This window comes from Aegilops tauschii, chromosome 1 (genome assembly GCF_002575655.3).
Source record: "Aegilops tauschii subsp. strangulata cultivar AL8/78 chromosome 1, Aet v6.0, whole genome shotgun sequence".
Taxonomy (NCBI): domain Eukaryota; kingdom Viridiplantae; phylum Streptophyta; class Magnoliopsida; order Poales; family Poaceae; genus Aegilops; species Aegilops tauschii.
In genome coordinates this window covers 105,983,624-105,996,208 of record NC_053035.3, presented here as the reverse complement: position 1 = coordinate 105,996,208, position 12,585 = coordinate 105,983,624, and positions in this window count along the sequence as shown.

The window sequence follows — 12,585 nt, the reverse complement described above, 5'->3', positions numbered from 1 at the left end:
ACAAGGATGAGGGTTTAACATTTTTCTTATTCATTTGGGTCATGTTATATCCTTTTTTACTGTTTAATTGTGAATATTTGTTACAATAAAGATAGTTGTGTGCATCATACAATGCAAGGATGAGGGTTTAACTTTTTTTTGGAAGAAAAGAAGACAAACATTTAAAATGCCTTAATTTATTCACCACCTGTGCTTGAGTATCAACATATTCCAAAACTAATAAAGATGCAAACACGCCCGTAATTCCTCCCTGATAACTCCAACCAATTAATAAGCTTGCCGCATCGACACACCTTGTACCTTCCATGGGGCCACTTTCAATGCATTATTGCTTACATGAGGTGCTAAGTGTATTAAAAAACTTAGCAACTACTACCTCCGTCCTAGTTTACGGGTCCTCTTTATCTTTTGTGCTAAACTTTGACCACAGATTTAACTAAAAATATATTAAGAATCCAACGATATTTTTTTATGACATGCATTAACATTTTGTTAGTTAAATCCAAGGTCAAAATTTGACACAAAATACGAAAGGGACCAATAAACCAGGAGGGAGGTAGTAGTCTTCTCAATGCATAGGTGTTTGACTTTTGTAGCTATGCTTTCCTCATTTAATTATTTAACAATTAAACTCTTCATGCATTGGTTGGTAATTATTTTTCATAGGTCCACGTGCTTAGCGCCGTTTCTTCATGGGTCATCACAAATGTTCACTATCCTCTTTAATTGTTTTGCCACATCATTTTTTTGCCTATGTGACACCCTTAGCACCTGTACACCATGGAGTCATTGCCGAGTGTTGAAGTCGACAGCCAAAAAAAATCATTTCTTAGCAGTGCACCCTTTTTCCTCATAGGTAGGTGTTAATAAAGAAATGTCTTGTGCTTATCCAATGAAGTACTGTATATTCTAAAAAATTACAGCCAAAAGTTGTGTGCATCATACCATACGATGCAAGGATGAGGGTTTAACTTTTTTTTTTGGAAGAAAAGAAATAAAACGTTTAAAAGGCCTTAATTCATCCACCAGCTGTACTTAGGTACCAACATATTTCAAAACTAATAAAGATCCAAACACGCCGGCAAGTCCCCCATGGTACTAACCAATTACATAAGCTTGCCGAATTGACACACCTTTTACCTTCCATGAGTCATTGCCGCGTGGTGAAGTCGACAGCCAAAAAAAAGAAAGACATCATTTCTTAGCAGTAGCACCTTTTTTTTCCTCATAGGTAGGTGTTAAAATAAAAATGTCTTATTCTGAAAGGTCTCCCGTCAAGAGATTCTTCCTATGACTATGATTTTGTGCTTATCCAATGAAGTACTGCACGTATATTCTAAAAAATTACGGCCAAAAGTTGAATTTTGTCAGCCAAAATGCCACGTCAAGAATCTAGCCGGCCACCTATAGGATCCTTGTTTTTATAATGCCCGAAGATGTGATCATCCCCGGCGGCTACAATAAAAATTTCCCGAGTTTATTTTTCAAGATTAGGAAATCGCTGTGGACGCTTGAGACCGGAATCTGCAGCCTACGAAACCGTGTCTCCACCTCCCCCTCCTCTTTCAAACCCAGAACGCCCTCCCCTGTTTTGCTGTCCTGAAAACCGCTTCTGCTTATGATTTTCAGCTCTTGGAGCGCGTCAAGGAGCCTTTGCTGAACTCGGTCTGGAATATTAAAGGGTATTAGTTGTGGCTTCTCATCAAGAACAAAGAACTGGACTGCTGATCGTCTTGCGACCAGAGGCTAGCCACACAGTGAGAAGTGTATCATCTATGATCCTCGTGAAGAGAATGCGGCCCACCTCCTAGTCACATGCCCTTTCGCAAAACACGTTTGGGACAAGTTCAGTTTAGTGCAACCTGCACTTCCATTCGTGTGTGGCGGAAGACGGTTTCTTTGGCGTAATATGTGGAATCGTCCAAGCAGATCACAATGGCCATTTGTGTTGCATGGAACCTGTGTAAGGAACGGAAAAGAACATGTCCAGAAATGGTGGTTGCGCGCGCTAGCCAAAGACCAAAATCTTTTCCGAGGCAAAACCTTAACGTGCTTGTGTTTCCCTAAAGAGTTCTTGTGTTCCTCCATGTCCTTCTTACGTGATCTTATATTTGTATTCTGTTCTCCCCTTCTTTAATAAAAAAGCAGAGCTTTTGCTGTTGCCCATAAAAAAAATCCACCAACACTGACGGTAAGTAGAACCGTCAGAACCCTTCATAGGGTGGCGAACATAGCCGTAAGTGCCAGAAGGGAGTTCACATGAGGGGGTTACCCAGGTTCAGACCTTCTGGAAAAAAGATAACACTCTACGTCCTGCTACTGATATGTATTCATGGTCTAGCGCTCCTGGTGCCACGGTGTTGCCCGAGGCGACGCCGGTGGGCAAAGACCACATACGAGGTTGTCGTTATTGTGGTGCCTCCCCCCAAGCTTGCCGCACAGGCTTCGAAGCCTGGGGCCAGCAACCTAAACACAGTAGAGCAAGAAGACAAAGGTGGCAGTGGACTCCGTCGTGGCGTAGTTGCCATTATTTTTTCGGAGGGAAGTGAGCTGGGGCTGGATGTGCCGTAGGAAACTAGATCCGTCATGGACGCGGCTAGCGAGGAGATGAAGCTCTTCTGCCCCGCTATCCATAGGGTTGGCCTGTCAATGGAGCCCATATTTATGGTGAGCCCTTCTTTTCATTGTATTCATGCTTTGTGGTTATAGTAGTAGTAGTAGCCCCTGGGACTAAATGAGGTTCTAGTTTTGGAACCGGGCTTATGTTGAACTGTATATTCTTCGATGTAGCTCCCCAGTTCTTTAAATGTGCTTCTGTCTTTGTTCGGGAGCTGGGCCAACGCAATTGCAATCTGGTCTCCAAGAACTTCAGGCTACGTGAGAGTTGGAGGCCCATCGGAAGGTCAACAAGGACCTGGAGCGACTGCGTGCGAGCGTGTTCTATAATCATTTGTCACTATTGCATGTGAGTCTTTATTGTAGCTCCTCAGGCTTATGCTTGTGCTTTGTTCTTCGTCCGTGTTGTAGCCCCTGAGGAGGCGGAGTACCTCCGGTAGGTTTTCGAGGATGCCAACCTCGCGCGCGACAAGACAGGAACGCCAAACGTGTTGCCGAAGAGGAGACCGGTGGCATGAAGGAGGCCATCCGCAGCTTGGAGGCCAGTGTGAAGGCGGAGCGGGAGGCATGTGAGGTCGTGCAAGGCCAGCTTGAAGATTGCAAGGGCGAGTAGGGCTGCCTTCGCAATGAGGTCAGGGCGTTGAGACGGAGCTATGGAGAGTCACAATGAGTATTAAAAGAAAGTGGAAGAAGAAGTTATGCAACTCTAAAACTCGTTGCCCGACAAGTCCACCCAGCTTCGTCAAGTGCAGAAATAGTGCGGGCGTCTGGAGGCCGCCGCCAGACATAAGTATTGTCAGACTTTTTCCTTTTCATGCAGAATTCACATAGCTTGCATGCTCTTATTCAGATATCTTTGTAATAATTCATCTTCCCGAGGTTGTCATGGAGGACAGCGAGGAGCAGCTTCGCGATCTGGCAATGCTGGCGCATAGAACGCGGGTTGCCCTTGCACCGCGGCTGGAATCCTCCGGTACATTTTTCAAACTCGCAACATTTTTTGAAAGTCATGAACATTTTCCGAACTTGCAAACATTTTTTTAAAATCTCATAAATATTTTTTAGATTCACGAACATTTCTCAAAATTAGTGAACATTTTTTTAATTCGCACGTTTTAAAATTGGGAATATATTTTTTAAATTCATGAACATCTTTTAAAATTTAGAATATTTTTCAAGCTCAGTAACATTTTTTGAAATCCCGAAATAATATTTAAGTCCGTGAATATTTTTCTAAATTCATGAGCATTTTATGAAATTCGTAACATTTTTTGAAGTCCCAGAACGTTTTCCAAATTCATGAAGATCCAAGAGTATTTTTCAACTTCGTGAAATTTTCCAATTTTCATGAAGCTTTTGTCAGATTTCAAACATTTATAAAAAATAAAAAAATAAAATAAAATAAGGAAAGTTTAACAATAAACAGGAAAACAACTAGAGCAACCCGCCCCCAATCCAGATATATGTTAGTTGGGAGAACATGGACGTTCTCAGAGTTCAGCGAATATTGGCCGTCGAATCGGATTTTTGATGCGTTCTGGACCGTTGGATGTCGCTCCTGGAAGATCCTGGTCGTCGGATCAAAAACTAACACTGCTACAATGAACAGTTACCGTCGTCTCGTGCCACCGCGCGTAATTCCGCTACCCCACCAAGGGCATTTTTGTCATTTCGCTCACATGGTATAAAAGGTCCGTCTCCCGTGGTGAACCCTAGCCTCCTCCTCTCCCCTCCCGCGCGCCTCCTCTCCCTATCTCTCTTTCGTTCCCCTCCCCTCCCACGCGCCTCCTCTCCCGCTCGTCCTCGCGCCGCCGCCTCCGCTCGCGCTCGCATCGCCGCCTCCGCTGAGAGGACCTGGCGGTCTCCTCTCCCACTCGCGCATCTCCCTCTCCTCTTTCTCCTGCTCGCCTCTCACCTGGTCCCTAGCCCGCCGCCCGCCTCCCTGCCCCGCCACCGCCGCCACCCGCCGCCGTCTGGTCTGAACCGGCAAGACGCCAAACCCAGCGCCCCTCCCGTCCTCGGCCATCCAGCCCCAACCCCACCCCACCCACCTGTCCCCTCCCTCCCAAACCCCAGAATCCCCTGCCCACGCCGACCCAACCAATCCCGCACCCACGCGCCCGCACATGCGCAGCAGCAGGGCGTCGACGACGACGCGACGCAACGGAGGGGTGCAGGTCAGCGAAGGGCACAGGCCACTGCCCACGCCGCTGCTGCGCTCGGTGCTCAACAGGAGTAGCTCGTGCTACGTCCACATCGCCGGAGAGGACGCCAAGATGAGCATGGTAAGCCATCTCCTGTCCTCTCCGCCCCCATTCTTCTTTTCCTATCTAAGCTCAATCTTCTGATGCGTTTCTTCCTCCCTAAATCGCATCTTGGACTTTGCAGGAGGTGCATGGGTTGCGCATTCGGATGAAGACTCAATAGGTGGAGCAGCAAGAGGTGCCCCTCCGTAGGTGTAACATCCCAAATTTTCAATTTGGTATGTTATACATAGATCATCATTGCATATCATATTTTATTGCATTTCGACAAATCCTCGATAAATCCTAAGCAACTCAAGGACCCTCGGAGAGAGTTGGGGATTTTCTCGAATTTTCATATTTGATTTTCATCAAATAATAAAACGAGGATTTTGGTTTTAATTATTTTTCTCTCCGAAAAAATATTTCATTAAAAATAAATGAGAGGAGAAAATATGACTTCTCCAAAACAATTGAAATATTGGAGGAAAAATGTTAAAATCATTTATTGGATTTTATTCGGATTTTATTTGCAATTTTAATTGCATTAAAAAATATTGCATGTTTTCAAAAATTTATTTTTGTGTCAAAAAAAATGTTCACCCTGTTCTAAATATTCTAACTAGACGGGGAAAATTTGTTTTATCTTTTTTGGATTTTATTTATTTTTCTACGAATTTTTCGGCGGAACGTTTAAAAAAAAATCGCGCCGCGCCCGACCGGGCCAAGGCCCTGCCGAGCCGCCGGCCCATCTCCGTGTTCTCCTCCGCGAGCACGCCGGACGCCGCCGCCGTGTCCGCCACGGACACCCCGCCGCCGCGCCTTGCCCCCTCCTCCAAGCACCCCTTCCCCCCTCTTTATAAACCCCGCCGCCGCCCCCTCCCTCTCACCCCGCCGCCGCCCCGCACCCGCCCCGCACCCCGCCGCCGGAGCCGGAGCCCGAAGGCCGCCGCCGCTCGCCGAACCCCGCCGCCGGAGCCGCCCCTCGCCACCCCCCGAGCCCCCTGAGCCCCGCCGCACCCCGCGGCCCTCGCCGGAGCCAGCCGGAGCCCTGCCCCGACGAGGTATACCTCGCCGCCGTTGCCGGTTTTGTTTTAAAAAAAACCGTTCGTTTTAAAAAAAAACCCTAGATCGGTTTATTTCTTCGGTTTTGTTATTTTGTGAACGTTCACCGACCCGTTCGTTTTAACGAACGCGTTCGTCGGATTTTCTCTGTTAACGAACGTCCGTTCTTAACCGTTCGTCCGTTTTTCTTTTTCATCGATTTTTCCGCGATTATCTCAGATCTCGATTTCTGATCGAATCTTCGTTTCTGTTTAATTTTTCGCTCGTTTATCGGAATCAGGCGATTCAAGCGCCTAGAGTTTCGTCTCAAAATTCTCTTTCCGTTTAACCTACTCAAACAAGTTTTTGCTACTGTAAAATTTGACCTAGATCCAGATTAGTAAACGAAGTTTGTTTCTTTCGCCGTTTGACTTTCGTTGCTTCGTTCGAGTTGATTCTTTTTGCAAACCGGAGTTCTTAAGTTGAACTTTCTGGTTGGATCTTTCATTCGAGTTTTACCTGTGCATTAGATGAGTACTTATTGTTTGCTTGTTTGTTTGCGATAGAGTACCCGGAGTGTGCCGCTTGTTACTTCGAATCGCTAGGTTTCGCGGATCATCAACAAGGCAAGTAACACTTTGATCATATACCTTCCATACCCAGTTTTTATTGCATTAGATCTATTCCTCAAACATTGCATGATTAGGATCTAATTAAATTGTGGGTATTGGGAAGTAGTTGAGGTAGTACCTATTACCTGTTCTTTTATCAAACCCTTGGGAGTTACTTCTACGTTTGCTATTATATTGCCATGCTATGCTCGTAGACGTGGATTGGGTTTGAGTGATATTCATGACAGATGTGAGATTGTTAATAATGGTTTACTTAAGGTGGCAACTAAAACTCACATCTGGGTGGATTGAGGTACCTGGGTATTCCAGAATTGCCTGTTTTTCTTTTGGACCGCCACCCAGGTTCAAAGGGATCATAAGATTATTCATGCTAGAAACTTCCGTGTGCAGCCACAAGCTATTATGGGCTCTAGCATAGTTGACTAATTTGTGTGAACTCTTACAGTGGTAGACTATCAGATGTAGGGGAAAGTAGGTGTAACTGTCTACCCATACGTAAGGTGCAAACACTTCTGAAAGACTGTGTCTCGGTCATCCGTTACTCAAACACCAGGTAGTGCGAGTAATCCAACGGAGGAGATCGAGTCTTGTGGGAAAAGTGCACAAACCTCTGCAGAGTGTACAAACTAATCATGGTTAGCCGTGTCCCCGGTTATGGACAATTTGAGTATCTAGTACCTGGATTATCATGTGAATCTCATCACCATGTTACTTTTAATTAATTTTGTTGGGTTATTGATGACACTTAATTGGGATTGAGATGCTGTCAACCATCTCAATGTTTAACAACCACCATGATAGTTAAATAAAATTTATTCCTTTGCAGTAGGGAAAAATTGGCTTTCCGCAAAAAAAACTTTAACCATAGAGCTTTCCACCAGCCTTATATGCATGTAGTATAGTATTATTACTGTTCATTATTTCTCTATGTGTTACATTGCCAGCATATTCCATGTGCTGACCCGTTTTCGGGCTGCAACGTTTCATGTTGCAGACTTTTCAGACGACGAGTAAGGTGCCTTAGGTCGTGGTCTTATACTCAGTGATGCCGCTGGAGTTGATGGACTCACTTATCTTCCAAGTCTTCCGCTGTTATCGTTTTTAGATGGCCTTAAGCCATATTTATCATACTTATTCTCTTTGGAGATATTCGTTGAAATAAGTGTGTGATTGCTACTCTGTTATAAATCCTCCATTTGTACTGTGCGTGTCAGCATTACTGATCCAGGGATGACACTGGTGCACAGCAGCACAGACTATTTGAGGTCTGGTCGCTACAGTAGGGCAGATTTGTGGGTGAGCTCCTCTACACGATATACTTCCCAAGTTGTATGAATGTTGTGAATATCTGGGTGATGAGAAAAGGGGTGGATGCTGGTGTGACGATGATTTAGATTGGAAGGGTAGCTTATCTTCCTCCAGATTTGTCTGTAGGTGTTCGACAAAACTCCTATAGACTGCTGGGAAGATTATATATGTAATATTTGTGCTCTTTTATTTACTCAGTAATTTTCAACTTATGGATTTCTTATTAATTCCCTTCCAAAAGAGTTCAGATTATGTAGTGTATAGGCTTACGTTCCATCAGCAGTTCTGTACACACTTGAAAGATTTGCTGGGACGAAGAGTATAAGCAATTCCATTGAATATTTGGTTAGGTTTCCACTTTTTAGTTAAATGACAGGAGTAGGAATTTAGTGTAGTATTTTCTCTGTCCTACTCTTACATTGTATATCAGCAGCTCTTTTTTTCCAACTTATATTTCTGAAGCAAAGGTTCTTTTTATATTAGACCAGTGCTTCAGGGAAGCATGAATGTCCCCCCAGCCTATGTATAATATCCACGAAAGCATGGATTATGTGGAATTTGATAATGTTAAAGGAAAGGCAATTTAATACCCCGTTCAAGAAAATTTATAATACACCTATGCACTAAGTCTCTTTGTTTTCCTTTTTCATTGCTTTCGGTTTGTTTACTGTCAACTCTCTCTCTACAGCCACACATCTATCACCAGCTGGTCCATATAGAGGAGGAGATAAGATACATATCAAGACATCTTTCTCCGTGACTTCCATTGTTGATGGTCATGATTCTGTTTAGTTACAGGGCGTGGGGTGCTCTTCTTGGAAGACAGTTAGCGGAGTGTGGATTAATAATAGAAGGGGAAGGAAACTTGCTTCTCTGAGTTTTTATTATAGTTTAAAAGGGCAAATTGTCGGCATTCTAAATGTTAGGAAAGGAACCTACATAGTCCATGTGTAAGTATGTGATTCAGATTAATGCGCTGAAAGTATTTAACTTGCTTACTAATAATCCACACTCGAATGTATTAATACTCACATAGAAGTAGACATGCCATGGTTAGCAGCAAATGTATATGTCAATTTATGATCTTTTTCACATGATAATAACACTATCAGCATGCTAATTATATGTTGTGGAATTTAGAGTTATCACCATGTGACTGCGTGACTATTGTCACTTTTTCCCGGTAGGCCATGGTTAAAAGGCAATACAAAATATTCGCTACTTTTACTGATATTTTGGGACCACATCTAAAAGTATCCCTAAACATTATGTTGTTTTACAGTAATGAAAATAACTTCTTAAGGCACTCAGTCACAAGTTATGATTATACCAACCTATAATTTTTACTCATTCTGTGATATGACCATGTGAACGCCCACTTTATATGAAGCCACAAAGACTATGAAGTTGTGTTCCATTACAGATCTATGTGATTAGTTTTAGATAGTTGTATTAATGAACATGGTCCTATTTTTCAATTATCCCTCCTAGCTAAAACCACCAACAATTAAATCAATGTGATGCTTCTACTGTTTTTTTTTCAGGACTCGCAGTTAAACAAGAGGAATTAGATGCTGGTATTGATGTATTACTTGGTGCACGTGCATCACTTCTTTTACCTCAGTAGTAGAAAAACAGAGGCAAACACAAGCTGTCACTTATTTTGTACACTTTTCCTATTTTTAGTACAGTTTTTCCAAGAAGGAAGTAATTTTTTCTCACACAGGCACATGAATTTCCACAATCGTGTAATCCAGACATGCTAATGGTTTGTATTTTTCCATTTTGTGGCAGATGACTGTATAATTTTACCATGTAATTTCTTCTTCTCTTTTATCAATGGAGGAGGTAGTGAGAAGATCCAATTATTCTGAAACTCCTCCACTTCTGCAAAAGTTTGGTGATGTTTCCAAGGGGGCCGATCAATGGATCTACTCACCTGAGGTATATCTCACAATCTTAATGTGAAGTTTAATGTGTTTTATAGCTATCCAAAATATGTCGATGAACTGGTTCTTATTATCTTACCCAAATAGCTTGAGCTCGAGCTAAGACGTATTTGTTCTTGCTTACTTTTTCTGTTGTTGATATTCGGGCCTTACCCAAATAGCTTGAGCTCGGGCCTAACCTCACCAAACTTCTAAGGTTAAATCATCGTCCAAATTTTCTTTGGAAAGGATCAATCCTTCAGTTTTCTGAATTTGATGGTGCATTTTTTTCTTTGGCAGACAGAGCAGGCAGGAGGAGAAAGTAGAGAGGGAGATGGGGAAGGGAGATGAGATCTCGGCCTGCACGTTGCGTCTCCCACAAGCTACTGCAAAGGGAGAATCGTATACCCAACATCCTTTTCAAAGTCTACAGCTACTGCCTCCCCAAGCAATGCCAACATGCGGCAACAAGGTGAGTTACTCTGTTTAGGTGACACATATTTCATTCTACTATGTCCCTCTCCTTAATCTTCCCATTGTGAATAGGCCAGACGATAAAATTAGCTGATTCAATAATAGAAATAGCTGATCTGATGGTCTCTTGAAAGAAAGATTTCCTAATCCAGTCCTGAGGTGAAGTAAATAGTGGGTTTCTCGTACAAAGCCAAGAGTATCATAAATGGAAAAAGTTAAAAATTATGTCTAATGATCACACTATTCTATTATCATCTAACTGATGCTCTTTTCATTATTTGATGAATGAAAGCGATAATAAACAACGCCTTGCTATTGAACTTTGAACTATATGCCCCTTCCACTTAAGTTCCCTTATTTCTGTTCTGATATTCTATTAGGTGGATGAAAAATACAATTTCGATGTTGAAAGAGAATATGCTATATAACTTTATTGATTGTAATCAGAGTATGCTATATAACTTTGATGTTGCCTAATAATCTCATGAGATCTGCTTTTGCACCTGTAGTTGTAGCATTTTTGGTTGCCCTGATTTATAAGCTTGTGTGCTTGCTTCCTTGGTTGCCTTTGTGTTTGTATGATTTTGTTTGTGATGTCATGCTGCTCATCAAGGTCGACGGTGGAGCCGTGTTCTGAAGTTGGAGCGTGCCCTTTCATTGGTGCCATCGTTCTCTCCTCCACGACTGTCGTCGTCACGAGCCCAAGTATCTTTGCTGGGTATCGATGGAGTTGGTGGACCTAATAGGTCTGTCGTACATCTCCTCTGCTTTTTTTGATATGGTCAGCTAGGGTTTGTACATCTACATTTTTACTATCATATATGTTACCTGTGGTATTGCCGTTCACCTGACAATCATTGACATCATGTGGTTGTTCTGTGCTTCGTGGTGTTACTAAAATCTTTAGGATGCCCTCACTGGTCAGCATGGTTAGCTTCAGATACATATTATAGAAAGTCTCGGTACCCTGATAACTTTGCCCTTTTATGCTATTTTTGTTAAGTGGTGGTGGTAAAGAACTGGGATTATCTTTGCCCTGTGCGACCAGCTAAAGGCAGCAAGTTTAGAAATCGTTCCTCTGTAATGATAATATTCTTAGATTATTTCAGTCTTATTGGTTTGGAGTGTGCCACTTCTGCGTTTTTTTTATTTGAAGCCACTTCAGTAAATTAAACAATGACATCTCCAATGCATATGCTACTTCTTTACTTCAAACTATAGCATGTGTTTTTAGTTTCACCGATTTTGCATTATGAGAGAGAGTCACTCACCAATTCTGCTTGATCCCTTCCTCCTTGGCGCTCGGTAGGAGGAGCTCAGGCTGTCACCACACAAATGGATACGTGGTGTTTCAAGTTATGGCCAATTAGTCTTGGTTTGGGAAAATAATAAGTACTGATTATGATTAATGACGCATGATAAAGTTTGGTACAAGTGTGTCCCTTTCTTCCTATGTATATTTCAAAGTGGTATAATGCAGCATGCCATCATTTATTTATTTTATCATCCTTTAGGAAGGAATAATTGCCTGCATTCAGTTTTTATTATCATCCTTTAGGTGGGAAGAATTGTCTGGTTTCAAGGTTCCCTATATGCACGACAAGAAAATGTTTATGGAGCTAACTTCTATGTTGTCAAATGCAGAGTGACAGTTACAAAATCATAGTTATATGTACATTCACCAGCCTTTTATGGAGCTAACTTCTATTTTCTCATGCAAGTCATCCTATCTTTGCAAGCCTACTGATATAATACACTCAAGATAGGGCACCACATGTTTAAGTTGTCACTCCTATAAGCTTATAGGAAGCAAACATTTTCATTATCTTCGGCACTTATATTGTCATTAACTTATGCAGCGGAGTATTAAAATCAGAACGGGGCAATAAATTTCTCTACTATGACAAAGTGAAGAGAAAATGTATGCACCGAATTACTAATGGAGTGGTTTCGATGGGAACAGAAACCTTTCACTTTCAAAGTTGGACATTGATATGAACCGTGAGTATTTAATAGAGAAATTCATTTCACATGAAGCAAAAGAAAGGCATGTAGTAACTTACATTGACAGTGATTATTAGCCCATTGTGGTGCTTCAAATCTGATGTAATTTGGAGAATCTTAGCTCTGATATGTACATGAATCTTCTTTTATTTTGTCGCGCAACTGAGTGTTCTGATATGGGACTATTTGTTTTGTGTATCTCTTATAAATAATGATATAGACTATAGGTAAAAGAATTCCTATTTTAATTATATTATATTGTAGATGATGCATGGTTCCTGAATCTTTTTGCTTTGTACTGAACTTGATGCAAACCAGTTGTCTTATCTGGCACTG